This window comes from Carcharodon carcharias, chromosome 30 (genome assembly GCF_017639515.1).
Source record: "Carcharodon carcharias isolate sCarCar2 chromosome 30, sCarCar2.pri, whole genome shotgun sequence".
NCBI classification, from domain to species: Eukaryota; Metazoa; Chordata; class Chondrichthyes; order Lamniformes; family Lamnidae; genus Carcharodon; species Carcharodon carcharias.
This window is the reverse complement of record NC_054496.1, coordinates 20,007,652-20,030,007: the sequence shown is the minus strand read 5'-3', so window position 1 is coordinate 20,030,007 and position 22,356 is coordinate 20,007,652.

Here is a 22,356-nt window from a genome sequence, read left to right as displayed (position 1 = left end):
TTCTTATTTCCCAGTTTTTACTGTTTTTTTTCCCTTCTGGGTTAACCATGTTATCTTGCTGAGCAACCAACTAGCCCACACTCTGCGCCCCCCCCCCCACACAGCCCCCCTCCACCCCCCCCACATCCCCCCCACCGCCACCACCCCCCCCCCCCCCCCCTCCCCACAGTTAGCGGCTAAGAAGATGCAATGCCAAAGTCAGAAGACTAGCCAGAATTAATTTTGCGAAGATGGAGATGTGTTCACGACAAGAAAACTCAAGCTTGCAGCAAAAAATAACCTCATGAGATGCTACATTCTGTCTACTTTCCTGTGTGCCTCAGGGACCTGAACAAGAAGTAAAGATCTGTGGAAGAAAATAGAAGCCTTTGAAACATGAATGCTAGGCCACGTGCTAAAAATACCAATGAAGAGGTGCTTGAAGTTACAAAGGCAAAAATAAATCTCAAAAGTGACATCCAGAAAAAGAAGATATCAGTATTTCAACCATTTGATCAGAGTTGAAAAGCTACAGAGATCCCTTCTGGAGGGCAAAGTGGAGAGCAGCAGGAAGAGGGGTTGCCCTTGGTGTAGTTGGATGATGGATGTTACAGAGCGGTTGGGAATGAGCTACACTGGATGTGTGAGGATGGCGCAAGACTGACGAGCGTGACATACCAGGACAGCATGATCTCCTAGGAGCAGCAACAAGCAACGGAAGCTGTAATGATTCATATTCCCCCCTAGGTGGCTACCTAACCCATACTTAAGCTTTTGATAGTTCAGTCAAGGATGAGAGAGATGGTCATTGGCCAACTGGACCTCATCCATCTGATACTTTTAACCATTGTCTTACAGCGCCCGGCCGCATTGTGCCAGTCCCCAAGTATTCATAACACTTTGGATGAAGTACACCATCCTGTAATCTGTTTTAAGTTTGATTTTAAGTGGTGGACATTTACATCCATTTGACTTTCCTGCCCTGTGAGCGTTTTCTCAAACCAGCCAGGAATGGGCAGTGAGGACAACGTTGCCAGTGTCACCCACAACCCAAGGACAATGAAAGCTGCACCGAAGAAAAGGAAAGGCAGAGAGTTCAGAGTTAGTCGTAATGAATGAGTCAAGATGACAAGATCGAGGTCTTGTGAAGTCTGAAGGAAGTTTAAGTGACTGGGCAGAAATATCTGTGGAGTCATATAGAGTTGGGTATCCTTCCCATTATCATGAATGAGATCAGTTAAATCAGCAGAGATTGAGGATTGTGCATAGGAATTTCCAAGTCTATAGAGAAATCTTTAAGCCTGTACAGCGCAAAGCCTACCCAGTAAGGCCGCAGTTCCTGTATGATTTTTACCTTGAAGCTGGTTGCCTGGTCAGAATGTCCAAACACTTTGATCCTCACCAATAGGTCTCTCCCTCCATCTTGCCTCAATCACTTTGCAAACTCTTCCAACTTCATAACCCCTCTTTCCAATGTCAACTTTGGCTCAGCTGTAGCAACCTTGTCGAAGTTAGGAGTTTGCTCGGTCAGATGTTTGGCTTCCCGCTTTTCCTATTAATTAATATGTCCAAGAACCTAGCTTAAGTAATTCATGAAGAAATACAAGGCCCATGCCAAGAAAGGAGAAGGCAGGGACTATACAGTAAGCACTTAATTAAAGCGCATCCATTTACTCACATTTACTCAGCCACTCGATGAAACATTAGTCACCCTGGGCTGGCTTTCCCTTGTGGACTTCAGTACCCCACTGTCAGGCTCAAATGGGGGTCAGATGCCCACACCATGTGGGGGAGAGTCACCACCCTGTGATTTTCACTGATTTGGTCTATACATCGCCATAGGGCTGGCTCATCATCCAATTAAGGGCCAATAGGAGACCCTCCAGCCTGGAAGCATCAGGAGCTGGTCTCACAAGGAGGTGCCTTCTCTCCAACCTTTATAATTTTAAAGTTAAGAAAACAAGGACCCTGCAGCGCAGCCATCATTGAGGAAGGTGAGCCGCAGGGAGGCTGCACTGCCCCACACAGGCTCCAGAGGTCCGGAAAATCCCAATCGGCCTCCGACATAGCTAACAGCCACTTCCAGCCCAACTGAATTAGTTAGGCGCTGCTTGTGGGTGGGTAGCCCTGCCGGTCTCTCAACCCTCCTCCCAGAAAATGGCCCGGGGTGGGATGGATCCAGGGAACTTCCAACAAAATTCTGGATTGCTCCCCCTCCATGGCTACTCCCTAAAAATTCAGCCCTCTATACTTCATCCTCTATTAACACCAGTCCACAAGCGCGTATCAACTTTTACATCCCTTCCATAAGGCCAGTACTTTGATTCCAGGGTATGATGCAACTGCTCCACCATTCACCAAACTTAAGGCTGAGCCAGTTGTGAGCCAAATCGAGAAGCACTTTTCCAAACAGGATGGTCATTTGGAACTCTCTCTCCCATAAGCAGCAAATGTTGGGTAGAGCTGATTGAAGTTTTCAAGGCTGAAGGTTGATAGGCTTCTGTTTGATAAGTGCATGAAGAGATGTAATAAAGAAATAATTTCATTTTTTTAGTGCCCTTCACAACGTAAGGAAGTCGCTGAACCATTCAGTCAATTAAGCATTTTTTAAAGTGTGGTCACGCCATAATGCAGGAAACACAACTACCGGTTTTGATAACAAACCCTACAAACAGCAAGGTGATAACGAGTAGACATTTCTTGTGATGTTGGCTTGAGGGATGGATGTTTGATTGGGGCACCAGGGAGAACTCCCCTTGCTCTTTTTTGAAATTGTGCAATGGGATCTTTTACATCCACCAGACAGAAATAGACAGTGGGGCCTTGGTTTAACATCTCATCAGATAATACAGCACTCCCTCAGTACCGCTGGGAGTGTTAGCCTGGATTTTTGTACTCAGGTCGTGGAGAGGAACTTGAACACACAACCTTCCGAATCAGAAGCACGAGTGCTACCCACTGAGCCACAGCTGATACTTATGGAGCTAAGATGGGTACATGGAGTTGATGTCTGGGTCGACCCTGATTTAACTGAGTGACAGAGCAGGCCCGAGGGGATGAACGGCCTCCTCGTGTTCCTATTCTCCATCTGAAAAGTGGTAGAAACTAGTTTTGCCTGGCTCTGTAATACAAGCAATAGACCACTTCCCTCATCTCTTCAGGAATTTCTCCGCTAGCATTTTTTAAGTGTTATGTTCCTTCTGTCATGTCCCTTTGCTCAGCAAACACAGTTGCATGCCTATCTACCAGTGGGTGAGTTGTTAAACAATATACCGCAGACTCAGAGACCAATATAAGATGAAGCATGTGCTGTTTATTTACACAAGTAACAGAGCACTAACACCATGTGTGCTTCTAAACCACTGATTAACATTGTAGCCCGTGCTGCACAGCCATTGGGTAATACAGTCATGTGGTCAGTCTGCTCACGTTCTCTTAAAGGTGTATTGCACCTCAGGTTACCACAGTAAGGCTGCAGTTGGAATCTCTGATGTAGGGCTGCCAACCCTTCAGGATTGGCCTGGAGTCGTCAGGAATTGAAGATCAATCTCCAGGACACTGCGGTGTGCAAACCCTGGAGACAAAATCACTGGGACATTCGTCATTTTCTTTGAATGTTTCTCTTTCCTAGATATAAAAGTATTGAAAGTGGGTAAACAAAGGCTGATGTCTGGGTCGACCCTGATTTAACTGAGTGACAGAGCAGGCCCGAGGGGATGAACGGCCTCCTCGTGTTCCTATTCTCCATCTGAAAAGTGTTAGAAATTAGTTTTGCCTGGCTCTGTAATACAAGCAATAGACCACTTCCCTCATCTCTTCAGGAATTTCTCCACTAGCATTACAAAGGCTGTTTGGCTGACAGTCAGGCATCATCCAATTGGGTAATGCTTTCCTGTTGGCGTAGGAAGGCAGTGGGTCACAGGGATGGGTGTGTTGGCTGACGAATAGCTGTGGTATTGGGGGGGGGGGGGGGTGCGGGGTGCAAGTCATGTGATGATAGCTCCAGGAACACCTTTAATCACAGGTGGCAACACTACTGTGATGACAGGGAACATTTCAATTGCCCGATTTGAATCCCTTCACTGTCAAAGTTTAGCTAAAGCATTCTACTTCTCTATAGTAGGTTTCCTTTTGTAAGTTCTTACAATATTATATTATATGCAGCCAACACAGTGCGTGTGCAGTGGTAGTGTTTCACTCCATGTTGTCAATGCGAGTGTCGGAGTTCCTAACTTTACTGATTGTCCCATGGTCGCAGGTTTGGCAAGGTCAGAATCAGTTCTGTAATAGATGAATGGAAATGAACGGGGAGGGATATGTGAATAACCCCGCCTATGTCCAGGGCAGCATCTTTCAGTGATTAGTTCCCAGTAGCTGCTTCTCCAAGGGTCCCATTGTTAACAAACTGTGCAATGTCATTGGCTCACTGTGGTTAAATAAATCAAATCTATACACTCAGGGCAGATGGTTGTGTAGTGGTTACAATACTGGATGAGTAATCCCGAGGCCCAGGTTAAATGTCCGGGTGCACAGTTCAAAATCCCACCATGGTAGTTGGTGCAATTTAAGTTCAATTAATAAAGTCTGGAATTATAAAGCTAGTCTCAGTTATAGTGACCAAGAAAATATTGTTGTTAAAAACCCATCTGGTTCACTAATGTCCATCCTTACCCGGTCTGGCCTACATGTGACTCCAGACCCGCAGCAATGTGGTTGGCTCTTAACCGCCCTCTGAATTGGCTGCTCAAAGCAAGGGCAATTGGGGCTGGGCAACAAATGCTGGTCTTATCAGTGATGTATACATCCCATGAAAGAATAACGAGGTCTTAAGCATTGCGTTTTTGCCGTGGGTGAGATCGGTATTACAAAGGATTGGAATGGGAATGGAACCGGTGGGGGAGAGGGGAGGCTTCCTAAACATCTGGTGTGGGTAACAAAGTTGTCCACAACTCTGCTTGGCTTACACACATCACCCTGCCCCCTCAAACTGACATACCACCCAACTATTGGTGGACATCAACAGTGTCCAGATGCCCATCTACTATTGGCTCTCAGGTTGGGTTGCGAGGTGTCCGCTCCTCTGACGGGATTTTGCTGGCTCTGTGTCTCCTGCAAGTGACATCATTGGTTTTCTGCGCATGTGCAGATGAGTATGGGCTGCCATCCTGCATTGGCCGGAGACACTGATACGGTGATGCTAACTTTGACACTTTAGAAAGGTGCGTAGCAACTGAAGCCCACTCGAGTCAAGGCTTCTCACTTCTGCTTCGATGTATTCCTGCTTCACGAGTGACCTGCAACTCCCACAAGGTAGAAATTATTATTAGTGATAACAATAGGCAAATGTTAAATGGGTTTACCACATAGGTTGAATGGTTTAGAGTCTCAGTAAAAACAATGGAAAGAGAAATGTCACAGAAATGTGCTTTGCCTTTGCCACTACAGTCCCTACCTCATAATACATCCATGTTTAACAGAATCGGACGTTTACATTGGTCAGAAGGCAATGGCCATTATCCATTTATGGCTAACATCAATTTCAAAGGTGTGTCTTATAAACTACAGTAATTTTATGCCCAAACATTGTGCTTGTTCAGTAGTTCACACTTTGTTAACCTGCGCTGAATGCAAGAGCAAAAATAAATGAGTAAATATTACAAACATAAGATACCGCGGATGCTGAAAACCTGAAATAAAAATAGAAAATGCAGGGAATACTCAGCAGAGTCTATGGAATGATTAGAGTGAACATTTCAAGCCAGTGCCCTATTGAAAAAGTTAGAGATGCAACAGTGTAGAGAGGCAGTGGGATGGAGAATTGAAGGTAATCGAACATTCACAAGATGTTATTTACTCACTCTCCTCTGCACCGGGGAGGCGGATGCTGATTGGGTAATTGGGTTTAAGCAAATACAGAGACAGGGGACGGGCAGGCGAAGAAGAAAATCGAAGGTCGATGATAGGGTGGAAGGCTGGAGAGATTGAAGGACAAAGGAGTCGATGGTGCAAGGCAAGAGGAGAGGGTAATGGGATGAGTACAGAGACAAAGGATGGGCCTAGAGGGAGCAGAAAAGAGAACATCACAATCATTAACGGCGACCGCTATCCAAGAAATGAGAACAGAAACTTCCCTCTGAAATCGTCAAACTCAACGTTCAGCCCCCTGGAAAGTTGCAAAGTGCTTAATCAAAATATGAAGTGCTGTTTTTCGAAATTAGGTTGAGCTTCTTTGGGGCAGTGTAGATAGTAGTGGGGCAGCGGGATAGAGAATTGTAATGATAGGGGTCCAGAAACTCGAGAGCACACTGGCAGATTCAATGGAGCTGTTCCTCGAAGCAGTTACCCAATCAGCATCTGTCTCCCCAGCGAAGAGGAGAGTAAGTAAATGACACCTCATGAACGTTCAGTTACCTTCTCTGCTTCAAACCATCTAATCGCTGCAAAGTGATGGGTGTTACAGTTTGCGCTAAGTACAATATTCTCACTAATGTTAGGCCGATACAAAATACTTGATGAGTCTGCAGGGGTATATGAGACAGAAGCTTTATCAGAGCACACCTCACTGCTCTGGCTTAGATCTTCCTTAAGACTGTACAAGAGGCCAAGTTCTGTGATGTTGCATCACTTCCTGTGAATAATGTACACAGTATATGATTGGCATATTAAACAATTTGAACTAACCCATTAACAAGCCAATATCTAATGTAACACATTACACTACACTAGGCACCAACTGCATGTTAAATAAAGCTGGTTGCAATCTAGCACTTTGATGCTATATGTTAACGTAAAGTAATAGCTTTACCCTGGCCATTGCATGTAGACAGCAAATGCGTGTTTACACCGAGGAGCCCATTATAACCAGCGGCAACTGAATCGCCAAAGCGACATTTATGGTTCTGTGATGACTGTCACTTTAAGACCAGTTCAACTGAGTAGGAGTCACGTAATTTGTTCAACCAATGCCTGGCTAGCGGGGGGCGGTGGGGGGGGATAAATTTGAGGGAGGGGTTCCCTAGGGAAAAATGGCTGTATGAGGGGCTGGCTAGATGCAAGCAGCCAGGGAAGCTCTAGTGTGAATTAAGTTTGTTTCGTTTGACTAAGAAGCCTCCCAGAGTGTGTTTCTACAGGTTCTGAAGTTGTGACAAGCCTGCCACTTAGACAGGGTTAACAGCTCTCAGTAACATTTATCAGGCCCTCATGGTTCCCCACTACTGTGACACCCATAAAAGAAAAAGGACAGAAGACAGGTGAAACTAGATGAACCCTTCCACAGAGCCAGACAGGTTTCTGCATCGCCACGAAGGGATTGTTATCTCGAAAGGCCAGCAGATCTGGAGGCTTTTTGTAACAGTTCCCAGCATCTGCAGCCTGGCTGCTGTCAGCCTGTGGTTCCCCTCCCCCACCAAACGCTCCCCACCAGCCACCCACCCCAGCAACAAAACTTCGGGGGATAGGCACAGGAGCTCAGGTTTCACATGTTTCTTAAATGTAATGTAATTCAATATGTCAGATGAAAATACACACACACACACACACACACACACAATGAGAGGAAGTTGTGATGTGAAGGCTATGTTTAGATGGGTTAAAAGCAGACTGTGGTGAGTGTATAAAACCACACCATGCAGCTCTCTCTTAAACTTGTCTCGTTTCCTTCTCAATGGGCTTCCAGGAAACGTGAGCGTTGTGTTAACACTTTCATCACTGGTTCTCCTGGGAAGGCAGGCAACACGTTTCAGGTCCATTCACACAGCATATCCGAACAAAATACTTCGATTTTCGCACTGATGATGATCTTGTAGCATGACTCAAGACTTGGCATCATTAGGGGCAGCAGGAGGTCACATACCCTGAGTCAACACCACCACCATTCAGTCAGACCATGGCTGCTCTGCATCTCAATTACAATCAGTCAGCCCTTGCTCTTTCTCCCTTAACTAACAAAAATCTGTGGATCTCCAATCTTGAAGTTGTCCAAATATTTCATAACCTTTAGGGGGACAGAATTCCCGACTTCCACCACACCTTGTATGAAAATATGTTCCCTGATTTCACTCCCGAATGCCCGAGATCTAATGTCACGAGCCCGGCCCTTTAGGCCATGATGCATTCGTTAACATATTAAATCCTTTTAATGTTGGAAACACCTTGAATCTGGTCACCCCACCCCCCTCAATCTTCTGAACTCATGGAAATACAACCCAAGTTTATGCTGTACCAGGCCTCAGAAATTAAGTTTCTAAGTTAACGTGAATTGAATCGGGAGAGGTGGAGTGAGGCTGCAGGATGTCTCGATCCAGAGTGGCTTAGGCCCTGACTGGATTTTGTTGGCACTCATTCCCGATGGCTGTTTTCCCAGGCTCTGCTCCTTCCTTGTGTGGTCTCTCACTAAATGGAAGTCTCCATTCCCAGAATTCTGTCCACAGGAGGAGCTCACCCTGGCTTTAACTCCTAATCCCATCCCAACAGGCCCCATGCTCTGCATACTCTTTTGAGTACCCGTGAAATAATTGGACCATTTAACAAACTGATAGCCCTTTAAAGGGGTAAACAGACAAAAGCCAAAACTTCAAAGGAAACTTACATAATTAAATTAAAATGTTGGTTTGGGGGCTAACGAAGCACTCCAGGCCCCGCAGTGCCCACAGGTCAAGGAAGGCCTCAAGCGTACCAGGGTGCTCCCTCTCCAAGGACACCTAGGCACGGACGTAGCCATGGGTAGGACCTGAGGGCACAGCCTCAGAGTAAAGGGAAGACCTTTTAGAACAGAAATGAGGAGAAACTTCTTTAGCCAGAGAGTGGTGAATCTATGGAATTCATTGCCACAGAATGCTGTGGAGGCCAGGTCATTGAGTGTATTTAAGACCGAGATAGATAGGTTCTTGATTGGTAAGGGGATCAAAGGTTATGGGGAGAAGGCAGGAGAATGGGGTTGAGAAACTTATCAGCCATGATTGAATGGCAGAGCAGACTCGATGGGCCAAATGGCCTAATTTCTGCTCCAATGTCTTATGGTCTTATGGATAAAGGGCAGACAGTTGGGCTGCCTTGGACCTAGCTGGATCCCAGGAGCGGGCAGATGACGAAGTCCTCCTGCCTGCCTGATCCCCACCTCCCCCCCCCAACTCCCCCTGCAATGGGTGGCCACAGATCGGGAGTATGGGGCTGAAGTGCAGCCAAAACTTCAGGAGCAGCCCCTCCAAAAGTCTAAAAAAATAGGCTGCAAACTCACGCATGCAACACAATCCCCTCAAGACCACAGAAAGCCAGGCCCTGTATAAAGCCTTAATAAATTACCCAATATAATTAGCATCAGTCTGAAGCAAACCTGACTTGCAACTTTTTTAAAAAATGCATTCTTTCATGGGGATGTGGGTGTTGCAGTGGCCTGCCATTGTTGCCCTCAGACTGAGTGGCTTGCTAGGCCATTTCAGAGGGCAGATAAGAGTCAACCACATCACTGTGGTTCTGGAGTCACATGTAGGTCAGACCAGGTAAGGACAGCAGATTGCCTTTGCTAAAGGGCATTAGTGACCCAGATGAGTCTTTACAACAACCGATGACAGTTTCAGGTCCCCATCACTGAGACTAGCTTCATAATTCCAGATTTATTAATTGAATTTAAGTTGCACCAGCTGCCACGAAGGATTGAACCTGCACCCTCAGAGGATTAGGATGGGCCTCTGGATTACTGGTCTAGTGACGTTACCACTACACCCCCATCTCCCACGATAAAAATGCACATTTAGTTCCTGTGGGAATGAGAGCTTGCCAGTCTCTGCCCCCCCCCCCCCCACCCCCCAACCTCCCTCGCGTCTGACATGTGATTGGGACCAATTTGATAGCTGCTTCAAAGAGCTGGTACAGGCACGATGGGCCGAGTGGCCTCTTTCTGTGCTCCATGGCTCAGTGGGACGTGTGTCGTTTCTATTCCTGTCATCAGCGAAGGTGCATTTGCTATTTTATTTTGCTGTCGAGGCTTATTGTATGAAGATTGGAGCCGTGGATGGGGAGACCCAGTTCCCTCACGTCAAGTCACATGCAGGAGAAGTGAATTCATATTAAATCAACGCTCATGTTAATGAACAGCTTGGGTCCCCGGACATGGCAACCATGTGGCACTGGAGGCTAAGTTATATTGAAGATGAATGTTTGATTGTAGCTGGCCTGAGTTCTGTTACACGGAGACTCCTTTCCCAAACTAAACTGGGAATATGGGGAAGCCGTGGCAGAGAGACACTGTCACTGGACTAGCATTCCAGAGACCCACAAGGGCAATTAGGGATGGGCAATAAATACTGGCCTAGCCAGCGATGCCCACATCCCGTGAATGAATCATGAAAATAAAATTCCATGGCTTAGAAGTTAGAGGATGCGCATTTCTGGTGTGGAGAGATGTGAGGGAGGGGTGACAAACAGCAAGTACCCGGCACCAGGATGGTAAGGTACAAGGATATTGGGCCTCTGACCTCATTGCCACTGGAGCCTGTATATCGTGTTCTGCTGTTCTCTGCTCTGTTATTCAGGTCTGCGCTGTGCACGCTTCCCCCGTGTACACCTAGTGATCCACCCACGGCACACCGTGACTGTCAAGGGTGGCGATTTGTTTCTTTCATTTGAAGCCATGGGGCAGAATATTGCCCTCAGCGTGCGGAGGGGGGAGAGTGGGCCCACCCCAGGGCCTGCCCTCTCGCCATTGGAAAAATTCTCCACACGGAGTCATAATTGAGCAGAAGAAAGCCATTCATCCCATGGAGTCTCTCTGCGGAGAAATCTTTCACGTAGACATCCATGGCACCTCGCCACCCCAACACCCCCCCCTCCCCCACCCATAACCATTCACCCTTCCCCCGCACCCCCACCCATAACCATTCACCCTTCCCCCCCCTCCCCCCACCCATAACCATTCACCCTTCCCCCCCTCCCCCACCCATAACCATTCACCCTTCCCCCCTCCCCCCACCCATAACCATTCACCCTTCCCCCGTCCCCCACCCATAACCATTCACCCTTCCCCCCTCCCCCCACCCATAACCATTCACCCTTCCCCCCCTCCCCCCACCCATAACCATTCACCCTTCCCCCCTCCCCCACCCATAACCATTCACCCTTCCCCCCTCCCCCCACCCATAACCATTCACCCTTCCCCCCCTCCCCCACCCATAACCATTCACCCTTCCCCCCCTCCCCCACCCATAACCATTCACCCTTCCCCCCTCCCCCACCCATAACCATTCACCCTTCCCCCCCTCCCCCACCCATAACCATTCACCCTTCCCCCCTCCCCCACCCATAACCATTCACCCTTCCCCCCTCCCCCACCCATAACCATTCACCCTTCCCCCCTCCCCACCCATAACCATTCACCCTTCCCCCCTCCCCCACCCATAACCATTCACCCTTCCCCCGTCCCCCACCCATAACCATTCACCCTTCCTCCCCTCCCCCACCCATAACCATCACCCTTCCCCCCCTCCCCCACCCATAACCATTCACCCTTCCCCCGTCCCCCACCCATAACCATTCACCCTTCCCCCCCTCCCCCACCCATAACCATTCACCCTTCCCCCCTCCCCCACCCATAACCATTCACCCTTTCCCCGCACCCCCCCACCCATAACCATTCACCCTTCCCCCCCTCCCCACCCATAACCATTCACCCTTCCCCCCCTCCCCCACCCATAACCATTCACCCTTCCCCCCTCCCCCACCCATAACTATTCACCCTTCCCCCCCCTCCCCCACCCATAACCATTCACCCTTCCCCCCCTCCCCCCACCCATAACCATTCACCCTTCCCCCGTCCCCCACCCATAACCATTCCCCCTTCACCCGTCCCCCACCCATAACCATTCACCCTTCCCCCCTCCCCCACCCATAACCATTCACCCTTCCCCCCTCCCCCACCCATAACCATTCACCCTTCCCCCGTCCCCCACCCATAACCATTCACCCTTCCCCCCCTCCCCCACCCATAACCATTCACCCTTCCCCCCTCCCCCACCCATAACCTATTCACCCTTCCCCCCCTCCCCCACCCATAACCATTCACCCTTCCCCCCCTCCCCCACCCATAACTATTCACCCTTCCCCCCCTCCCCCACCCATAACCATTCACCCTTCCCCCCCTCCCCCACCCATAACCATTCACCCTTCCCCCCCTCCCCCACCCATAACTATTCACCCTTCCCCCCCTCCCCCACCCATAACCATTCACCCTTCCCCCCTCCCCCACCCATAACCATTCACCCTTCCCCCCTCCCCCACCCATAACCATTCACCCTTCCCCCCTCCCCCACCCATAACCATTCACCCTTCCCCCGCTCCCCCACCCATAACCATTCACCCTTCCCCCCTCCCCCACCCATAACCATTCACCCTTCCCCCGTCCCCCACCCATAACCATTCACCCTTCCCCCCTCCCCCACCCATAACCATTCACCCTTCCCCCCTCCCCCACCCATAACTATTCACCCTTCCCCCCCTCCCCCACCCATAACGATTCACCCTTCCCCCGTCCCCCACCCATAACCATTCCCCCTTCCCCCGTCCCCCACCCATAACCATTCCCCCTTCCCCCGTCCCCCACCCATAACCATTCACCCTTCCCCCCTCCCCCACCCATAACTATTCACCCTTCCCCCCCTCCCCCACCCATAACCATTCACCCTTCCCCCGTCCCCCACCCATAACCATTCACCCTTCCCCCCCTCCCCCACCCATAACCATTCACCCTTCCCCCGTCCCCCACCCATAACCATTCACCCTTCCCCCGTCCCCCACCCATAACCATTCACCCTTCCCCCCCTCCCCCACCCATAACCATTCACCCTTCCCCCCCTCCCCCACCCATAACCATTCACCCTTCCCCCCCTCCCCCCACCCATAACCATTCACCCTTCCCCCGTCCCCCACCCATAACCATTCACCCTTCCCCCCGTCCCCCACCCATAACCATTCACCCTTCCCCCCTCCCCCACCCATAACCATTCACCCTTCCCCCGTCCCCCACCCATAACCATTCACCCTTCCCCCGTCCCCCACCCATAACCATTCACCCTTCCCCCGTCCCCCACCCATAACCATTCACCCTTCCCCCCCTCCCCCACCCATAACCATTCACCCTTCCCCCCTCCCCCCACCCATAACCATTCACCCTTCCCCCGCTCCCCCACCCATAACCATTCACCCTTCCCCCCTCCCCCCACCCATAACCATTCACCCTTCCCCCGTCCCCCACCCATAACCATTCACCCTTCCCCCCCTCCCCCACCCATAACCATTCCCCCTTCCCCCGTCCCCCACCCATAACCATTCCCCCTTCCCCCGTCCCCCACCCATAACCATTCACCCTTCCCCCCCCTCCCCCACCCATAACCATTCACCCTTCCCCCGTCCCCCACCCATAACCATTCACCCTTCCCCCCCTCCCCCACCCATAACCATTCACCCTTCCCCCCCCTCCCCCACCCATAACCATTCCCCCTTCCCCCGTCCCCCACCCATAACCATTCACCCTTCCCCCGTCCCCCACCCATAACCATTCCCCCTTCCCCCGTCCCCCACCCATAACCATTCACCCTTCCCCCCCCTCCCCCCACCCATAACCATTCACCCTTCCCCCGTCCCCCACCCATAACCATTCACCCTTCCCCCCTCCCCCACCCATAACCATTCACCCTTCCCCCGCCCCCCACCCATAACCATTCACCCTTCCCCCGTCCCCCACCCATAACCATTCACCCTTCCCCCCCCTCCCCCCACCCATAACCATTCACCCTTCCCCCCCTCCCCCACCCATAACCATTCACCCTTCCCCCGCCCCCCACCCATAACCATTCACCCTTCCCCCCCGTCCCCCACCCATAACCATTCACCCTTCCCCCCCTCCCCCACCCATAACCATTCACCCTTCCCCCGCCTCCCCCACCCATAACCATTCACCCTTCCCCCGTCCCCCACCCATAACCATTCACCCTTCCCCCGTCCCCCACCCATAACCATTCCCCCTTCCCCCGTCCCCCACCCATAACCATTCACCCTTCCCCCTCCCCCACCCATAACCATTCACCCTTCCCCCCCTCCCCCACCCATAACCATTCACCCTTCCCCCTCCCCCACCCATAACCATTCACCCTTCCCCCCCTCCCCCACCCATAACTATTCACCCTTCCCCCGCCTCCCCCACCCATAACCATTCACCCTTCCCCCCCCTCCCCCACCCATAACCATTCACCCTTCCCCCCCTCCCCCACCCATAACCATTCACCCTTCCCCCGCCCCCCACCCATAACCATTCACCCTTCCCCCCGTCCCCCACCCATAACCATTCACCCTTCCCCCCCTCCCCCACCCATAACCATTCACCCTTCCCCGCCTCCCCCACCCATAACCATTCACCCTTCCCCCGTCCCCCACCCATAACCATTCACCCTTCCCCCGTCCCCCACCCATAACCATTCCCCCTTCCCCCGTCCCCCACCCATAACCATTCACCCTTCCCCCTCCCCCACCCATAACCATTCACCCTTCCCCCCCTCCCCCACCCATAACCATTCACCCTTCCCCCTCCCCCACCCATAACCATTCACCCTTCCCCCCCTCCCCCACCCATAACTATTCACCCTTCCCCCGCCTCCCCCACCCATAACCATTCACCCTTCCCCCCCTCCCCCACCCATAACCATTCACCCTTCCCCCGTCCCCCACCCATAACCATTCACCCTTCCCCCCCCTCCCCCCACCCATAACCATTCACCCTTCCCCCCCTCCCCCACCCATAACCATTCACCCTTCCCCCCCTCCCCCACCCATAACCATTCACCCTTCCCCCCCTCCCCCACCCATAACCATTCACCCTTCCCCCGTCCCCCACCCATAACCATTCACCCTTCCCCCGTCCCCCACCCATAACCATTCACCCTTCCCCCCCCTCCCCCCACCCATAACCATTCACCCTTCCCCCCCTCCCCCACCCATAACCATTCACCCTTCCCCCCCTCCCCCACCCATAACCATTCACCCTTCCCCCCTCCCCCCACCCATAACCATTCCCCCTTCCCCCGTCCCCCACCCATAACCATTCACCCTTCCCCCCCCTCCCCCCACCCATAACCATTCACCCTTCCCCCCCTCCCCCACCCATAACCATTCACCCTTCCCCCCTCCCCCCACCCATAACCATTCCCCCTTCCCCCGTCCCCCACCCATAACCATTCACCCTTCCCCCCTCCCCCCACCCATAACCATTCCCCCTTCCCCCGTCCCCCACCCATAACCATTCACCCTTCCCCCTCCTCCCCCCACCCATAACCATTCACCCTTCCCCCGCTCCCCCCCCCACCACCCGTCCCCCCTCCCCCCCACGATAATTCTGGTGTTGTCCATTTTGTTAAGGCTCCAAACTTCTGAAACGTGTCACGGGAACTCTCTAGCAAAGTACCTGCCAGAGGAAATTGAGACAACAGCTGTAAGCACGACTGATACTACACATAATGAGGAAACAGAAATGGTAAAAACCCCAGCCTGACCACCGCTCCCCCCATCCCCCCACCCCCCCCCCCCCCCCCCCCACCATTTACTGGCAAATTTCCACAGGCCCAGGGAAACCGATGTGGTGACAACTATATTCAAATCATTTGAAAAATCCCCTCATGATGAGATATCTTCAGTTCTCCGCCCGAAAGCAGGCCCGACCCACAGCGCTTAGGGTGAGGAGGCCCATCCCGAAGCCACCCCAATCTGAACCACACTTGCCGTCCAACCAACCAGCCCCAGGAGGGGTCCAGGCTGTTGTGGCGGCCTGCACACTGTAGTCCAGAGCTATGGATAGTGATGGAGGAGGCTTCAATGTTCTTTCCATCACATGCCTGGCCAGGAATCTCTCCCATTCTTACTGCCTGCCATTGGCGTGTGCTGGAAGGAGTTACAGATTGACACTCAACCTCTTTGGCTGAATTATGAACATACCTTCACTGCTCATGAACTCCTGGAGTGGGACTTGAAACCAGAGCCTCAGCCTCAGAGGTCAGAGGCCGGGGCAGCACCCACTGCACCACAAGACCTCCCACCATCATAGTGTGCTAATGATTAACCTGCTCGCTGGAGGTGGATCAATCGCCCATAGCTAAACATGCCTCCCTGAAATCTGGACACTTTGGAAGCTGGTTTCAGTCAAATTTGGTTGCAGGGGAGGTTGGTTGCAGGGGAGGTTGGTTGCAGGGGAGGTTGGTTGCAGGGGAGGTTGGTTGCAGGGGAGGTTGGTTGCAGGGGAGGTTGGTTGCAGGGGAGGTTGGTTGCAGGGGAGGTTGGTTGCAGTGGAGCTGGTTGCAGGGGAGGCTGGTTGCAGTGGAGGCTGGTTGCAGTGGAGGCTGGTTGCAGTGGAGGCTGGTTGCAGTGGAGGCTGGTTGCAGTGGAGGCTGGTTGCAGTGGAGGCTGGTTGCAGTGGAGGCTGGTTTCAGGGGAGGTTGGTTGCAATGGAGGTTGGTTGCAGTGCAGGCAGGGTGCAGGGGAAAGTGGTTGCAGGGGAGGCAGGGTGCAGGGGAGGGTGGGTGCAGTCGAGGCTGAGTGCAGGGGAGGCTGGTTGCAGGGGAGGCTGGTTGCAGGGGAGGCTGGTTGCAGGGGAGGCTGGTTGCAGTGGAGGCAGGCTGCAGTGGAGATTGGTTGCAGTGGAGGCTGGTTGCAGTGGAGGCTGGTTGCAGGGGAGGCTGGTTGCAGGGGAGGCTGGTTGCAGGGGAGGCTGGTTGCAGGGGAGGCTGGTTTCAGGGGAGGCTGGTTTCAGGGGAGGCTGGTTTCAGGGGAGGCTGGTTTCAGGGGAGGCTGGTTGCAGGGGAGGCTGGTTGCAGGGGAGGCTGGTTTCAGGGGAAGGTAGGTTTCAGGGGAAGGTAGGTTTCAGGGGAAGGTAGGTTTCAGGGGAAGGTAGGTTTCAGGGGAAGGTAGGTTTCAGGGGAAGGTAGGTTTCAGGGGAAGGTAGGTTTCAGGGGAAGGTAGGTTTCAGGGGAGGCTGGTTGCAGGGGAGGCTGGTTTCAGGGGAGGTTGGTTGCAGTGCAGGCAGGGTGCAGGGGAGACAGGTTTCAGGGGAAGGTGGTTGCAGGGGAGGCAGGGTGCAGGGGAGGGTGGGTGCAGTCGAGGCTGAGTGCAGGGAGGCTGGGTGCAGGGAGGCTGGGTGCAGGGCGGCTGGGTGCAGGGCGGCTGGGTGCAGGGGAGGCTGGGTGCAGGGGAGGCTGGGTGCAGTTGAGGCTGGGTGCAGTTGAGGCTGAGTGCAGTTGAGGCTGAGTGCAGTTGAGGCTGAGTGCAGTTGAGGCTGAGTGCAGTTGAGGCTGAGTGCAGTTGAGGCTGAGTGCAGTTGAGGCTGAGTGCAGTTGAGGCTGGGTGCAGGGAGGCTGGGTGCGGAGCCAAGTTTGACATTTTTAGAACTTTTACTACTTACTCATCGTCAAATTCACCCATTATCATGGGTTAAAATTTCCCACAGCGGGTCAGAATCCTTCCCTTAAGGTTTGAGACAATGACGCTAGGAATCTGTTAACTCTCAAAGTTAACAGGAATAGTGAGCTGTGCATTTCAGACTAAAGCAGGGGGACTCTCCCTGGTGTCGTTGTCAATATTCACTCCTCAACTACCATCACTGAAACAGATGATCTGGCCATTATCACATTGCTGATTTTGGGAGCTTTTTGTGTGCAAATTGGAATGATGCCTAGGTGCAATGTGCCTACTCTGTAACCTGTTTAGATGTAGTGCTGATAAACAAGTGTTAAGCATATTCCAGAGTATGTCTACAGTCTGTCCACTAACCAAGTCCAAGATAGAAGGACCCATCTCTGAACAGAGAAAATAAGTTCTACTTAACTTCCTTATCTACTCCTTCTATCATCATGCTATGCTTTGGGGTGAACTTCCTAAATCCCTTTCATCTTCCTATCTCTGTCACATCATTGGAAGGTCTCCTAGAATCTATCTTGTGCGTTAGTCACCTCCCTAACTCAAACCCAATGCCCCTTCCAGCAGATGTGAAGCACCTTGGAAATCTTTGGGATATCAAATCCATTGCTTAAATTGTTATTAATGTTGATCCCATCTCACTAACACAGATGGATAAATAGCATTAGGCCCACATAGGTTGCAACAAGCATACTGCTCTCCCCAAATACATAGGACATGGCAGAGGGCATAACAATGAGGAAGAGTCTAATAAGGGAACAACTGAATGTGAGGCTATTGCTGACTTCTTGACTACTCATAAAGTGAGCGCTTTTAAAAATTCCCAATTTATAATGCAAAGGTTATATGTTTTATTGCTCTCCTGCTTTTTGACTTAAATTGGTTCCCCATCCATCAAGGCCCTGATTTAAGCCTTGTTATCAAATCCCTCCATGCCCTCCCCCCTCCCTATCCCTGTAATCTCCTCCAGCCCGACAATCCTCCAATATATTTGCATTCCCCCAATTCTGGCCTTGCTCCTTCGCCCTAACACTGGCAGCCGTGCCTTCGGCAGTCTCGATCCCAAGATCTGGAACTACCTCTGTAAACCGTTCTGCTTCTCTCTCCTCATTTAAGACGGTCGTGAAAACCAACCTCTTTGACAGCAAACTCTGGGTCGCCTGCGCTGATTGTTCCTCCTTGGGCTCGACACCAGCTTCTTCGCCTGAACTGAATTGGGGCAGATTTAGCACATCTAACAGTGCTAAGTGGAAGAAAGTTGATTTTGTTTCCCATTGGTACTTTCACCTCACTGAGGGTTGGGCACGACTGAAGTAGCATGACAATGATGTACAGTGCGCAGATGGTTACCCGTGGTAGCAAAACAGAAACCATTTTACAGTACATCTGCAGTGTGACTTCCTGTGATGGCAATTCTGATGAGGTCTCAGTGAGGTTACACCATGGCTGCTGAAGACCGGTTGACCTAGAAGGGAGCTATCTATGTGGGCGAGAGAACTCATGGCTGGGCAGAAACGACACCTCTTCAGTACTGCGGCTCAGCCTTCTGCCCACATCAGCAGGATGTTCAGTCAGTTCTAAACTCGTGCCGACCACAGCCCAGTTGGTATCACTGCTGCTGCCCAAGTCAGAAGCAGGGAAGTTCCAGCATTACACCAGAGTTTAAGCCTGTCATTCCACTAAAGAGCCGAAGGAGTTGCCACACTGTAGGAGGCTGTCTGCTTGGATGAGGCATTAAGTGGAGGCTTTCCTTGGAGGTGATAGAGATCCTCTGGAACTTTCCTTAGATAACACCTTCCAAACCCACCACCACTACCATCTACAAGGACAAGGGCAGCAGACACATGGGAACACCACCACCTGGAAGTTCCCCTCCAAGTCACTCACCATCCTGACTTGGAAATATGTCGGCCGTTCCTTCACTGTCACTGGGTCAAAATCCTGGAACTCCCTCCCTAACAGCACTGTGGGTATACCTACACCACATGGACTGCAGCGGCTCAAGAAGGCAGCTCAAGGGCAACTAGGAATGGACAATAAATGCTGGCCCAACCAGCGAAGCCCACATCCCGTGAATGAATAAAAAAAAACATCTTGGACGCTCTCCTGGCTAACATTTCTCACTCAACAAACACCACTGCTTATACACCTTTTGTGAAAAATAGACATGATATTTTCCTTGAGTAACATGACCTTGTGGCCTGGGATATCTCTCACAGGACTATCTTTCAAACCATGCCTTGGAAACAAGAGGGCAATTAAAATCGGATGGTGAAGCTCCTGCTGGTAAAATCATTTGGTGGCAACAGTCAGGAGCCCAGGAAATCATGCACTTGCTGTAACATTTAAGTCTTTTTCCCTCAGATATTTTTCCTTCCTGTGCTTCGAATTTGCCCTTTGTAGATGGGCTCTTGCTCCCTGCGTTCTGAGGAATGCTCACACTTGCTGCGCTACCCAGCTACCCAGGATAACAAGCAGAATATTTTCCTTTGACGGTGTTAGCTATTGGTTCTATCTCAGGGCTCCACAAGGGGTGGTTTCTTTGTCTTTGAGAAGCGCCAGGAATGATACTGCACTCTATTCTAGCTCAGGCTTACCGTTCATCATCACGCAAATGTATTGAACAATAAGCAAATAAGTTACTAAAAGTGATTCATTGTCTTTGGGACATCCTCAGATCATGCCAGGTACTATGTCAATGCAGGTCCATTCTTTCTTAGAATGACATGCAAATCTTTGTTATTTAAAGTATAGTCACAGTTAGATAATATTCTTGTGAAACAGGTCGTTTTATAACGTTAACAGTGCTGTATAAAATTTAAATGCATCCCCGATTTTAATCACACTCCCTTAGATGGCCCTGCTTTCAGCTACCGGCAACCTAATCTATGGAATTCCTTAAACCTCTGTCTCGTGCTTCTTCTTTATGATGCTCCTTTGGCCCTAGCTCTTCAATCAAACATCAGGAGGAGGTGGTGGTGTAGTGGTAATATCACTGGACTAGTAATCCAGGGGACAGGGGTTCAAATCCCATTTAATTGATTTGACAATCAATTGACAGAATCTGGAATTGGAAGCTAGTCTGAGTAATAGTGACCATCAATTGTTGTAAAAACCCATCTGGTTCACTCATGTTCTGACCCACATGTGACTCCTGAACCCACAGTAATGTGATTGACCCTTAATTACCCTCTGAAATGGTCCAGAGAGCCATTTAGCTGATGGACAACAAATGCTGGCCTTGCCAGCAATGCCCACACCCCATGAAACAGGGAGACAAAAAGCTTTTGGTCATTACCATCCCCCCTCCCACCCTACCCCAATGCCTCTTGATGTGACTTGGTCTGAAATGTTGCTTGTTCATGCTCCTATGAACATTTTACTGCACACAAGGTGCTACCTAAATGCAGGTTGTTGTTGCTGTAATAAGCTGCAAAAACACATTGCATTTCCAGTTTGTTATGTGTGACTGGCTCAGGCAGCACAATGTGTGGACCCATTCTCACGATCAATGTGCTCTCAGCCCCTGGCTAGCAGGACCTGTGACCTGCTTTGCATTAACAGGGTTTTCCCAAGCACATTTTTCCCAGTAACATGGCCAAACAAGAAATGTTTACCCTAGTCAGGAGCTAAATGCTGACAGGAGCTGAGACATTGCAATAGCAGTATAACAAATTATCAGAGGCTTGGTTCAATCAGAATATACAGGAGGACAGAAAGAAGGAGTTTGGCTGGTTTATCAAGCCTGTCTCACATCTACACATGTACGATTTGGGGGGCATTATAACTCAGGGAAGGTGTTGGTATCGTGGTATAGTAATATTGTCACTGGACTAGTATTCCAGCGACCCAGGGTAATGCTCTGGGGACCTGGGTTTAAGTCCCACCATAGCAGATGGTGAAATTTGAATTCAATAAAAAATCTCCAAACAATTGTCATAAAAACCAAAATGGGGTTCACTAATGCCCTTTAGAGAAGGAAATCTGCCATCCTTATCTGGTATGGCCCTAAATATGACTCCAGACCCACAGCAATGGGGTTGACTCTTAAGCACTCCTTGAACAAGGGCAATTAGAGATGGGATATAAATGCTGGTCTAGCTAGCGACACCTACATCCCATGAAAGAACCAAAAAAAAGCTAAACACATACCTGCACCCCCAACCCAAATCCCCCCTCACAACGCCTTCTCTCTCCTATGCAATCACCTGCAAGAGGCAGAAAAGCCACATGGTCATTGGGGGCTGGAAAAAGTACTTTCAGAAGATTTCTCTCTGACTCTATCTAGGGCTTCAGAAACCAGCTTCCAGGAGATGGGCCAAGGATTGTCAAGAAAACACTTCTGCCCATATGATGCGCTCACTGCTCCAGTGAAGAAGTGGACCAACTCTGTGCTGAATACAAATATTCAGCACCCACCCTGGTAACATATCCCAGAGACTCACAGCTCTCTGGGAACAGAATTGCTGCCTAATGTCCAGCAAATATAGGCCCGAGGAGTATATGGAGAAGGCAAGCTACGAAGAAAAATGTGGATAAAGGGTAAACATTGAATCACAGGATTGTTACAGTGCAGAAGGAGGCCATTCGGCCCATCATGGCTGCACTGTTTAAAAAAAAAAGAAGCCATAAAAAATTGAGTAAAACATGAGAGTAATTGCAGTTGCCCCTTGAATCAGAGATGGTTTCAGTAAATGCCGAGATGATCAAGGGAAAGATAAACAACCCCTTTCCAATAGCGGCAAAATTTTAGCCATTCTGTGCCAGGCTGAATGCACAAAGATGATTAGATCTAATAAAGCAATAAAAATGCCTGTCATAGATCTACAGGGTAATAGGAGCAGTAGTATCATTTATTAAAATATCTTGCAGCAACACAGGAGACCACTTGGCCCATCACGCTGGTCTCTTATTTCTAGTTCCTGTTTCAAT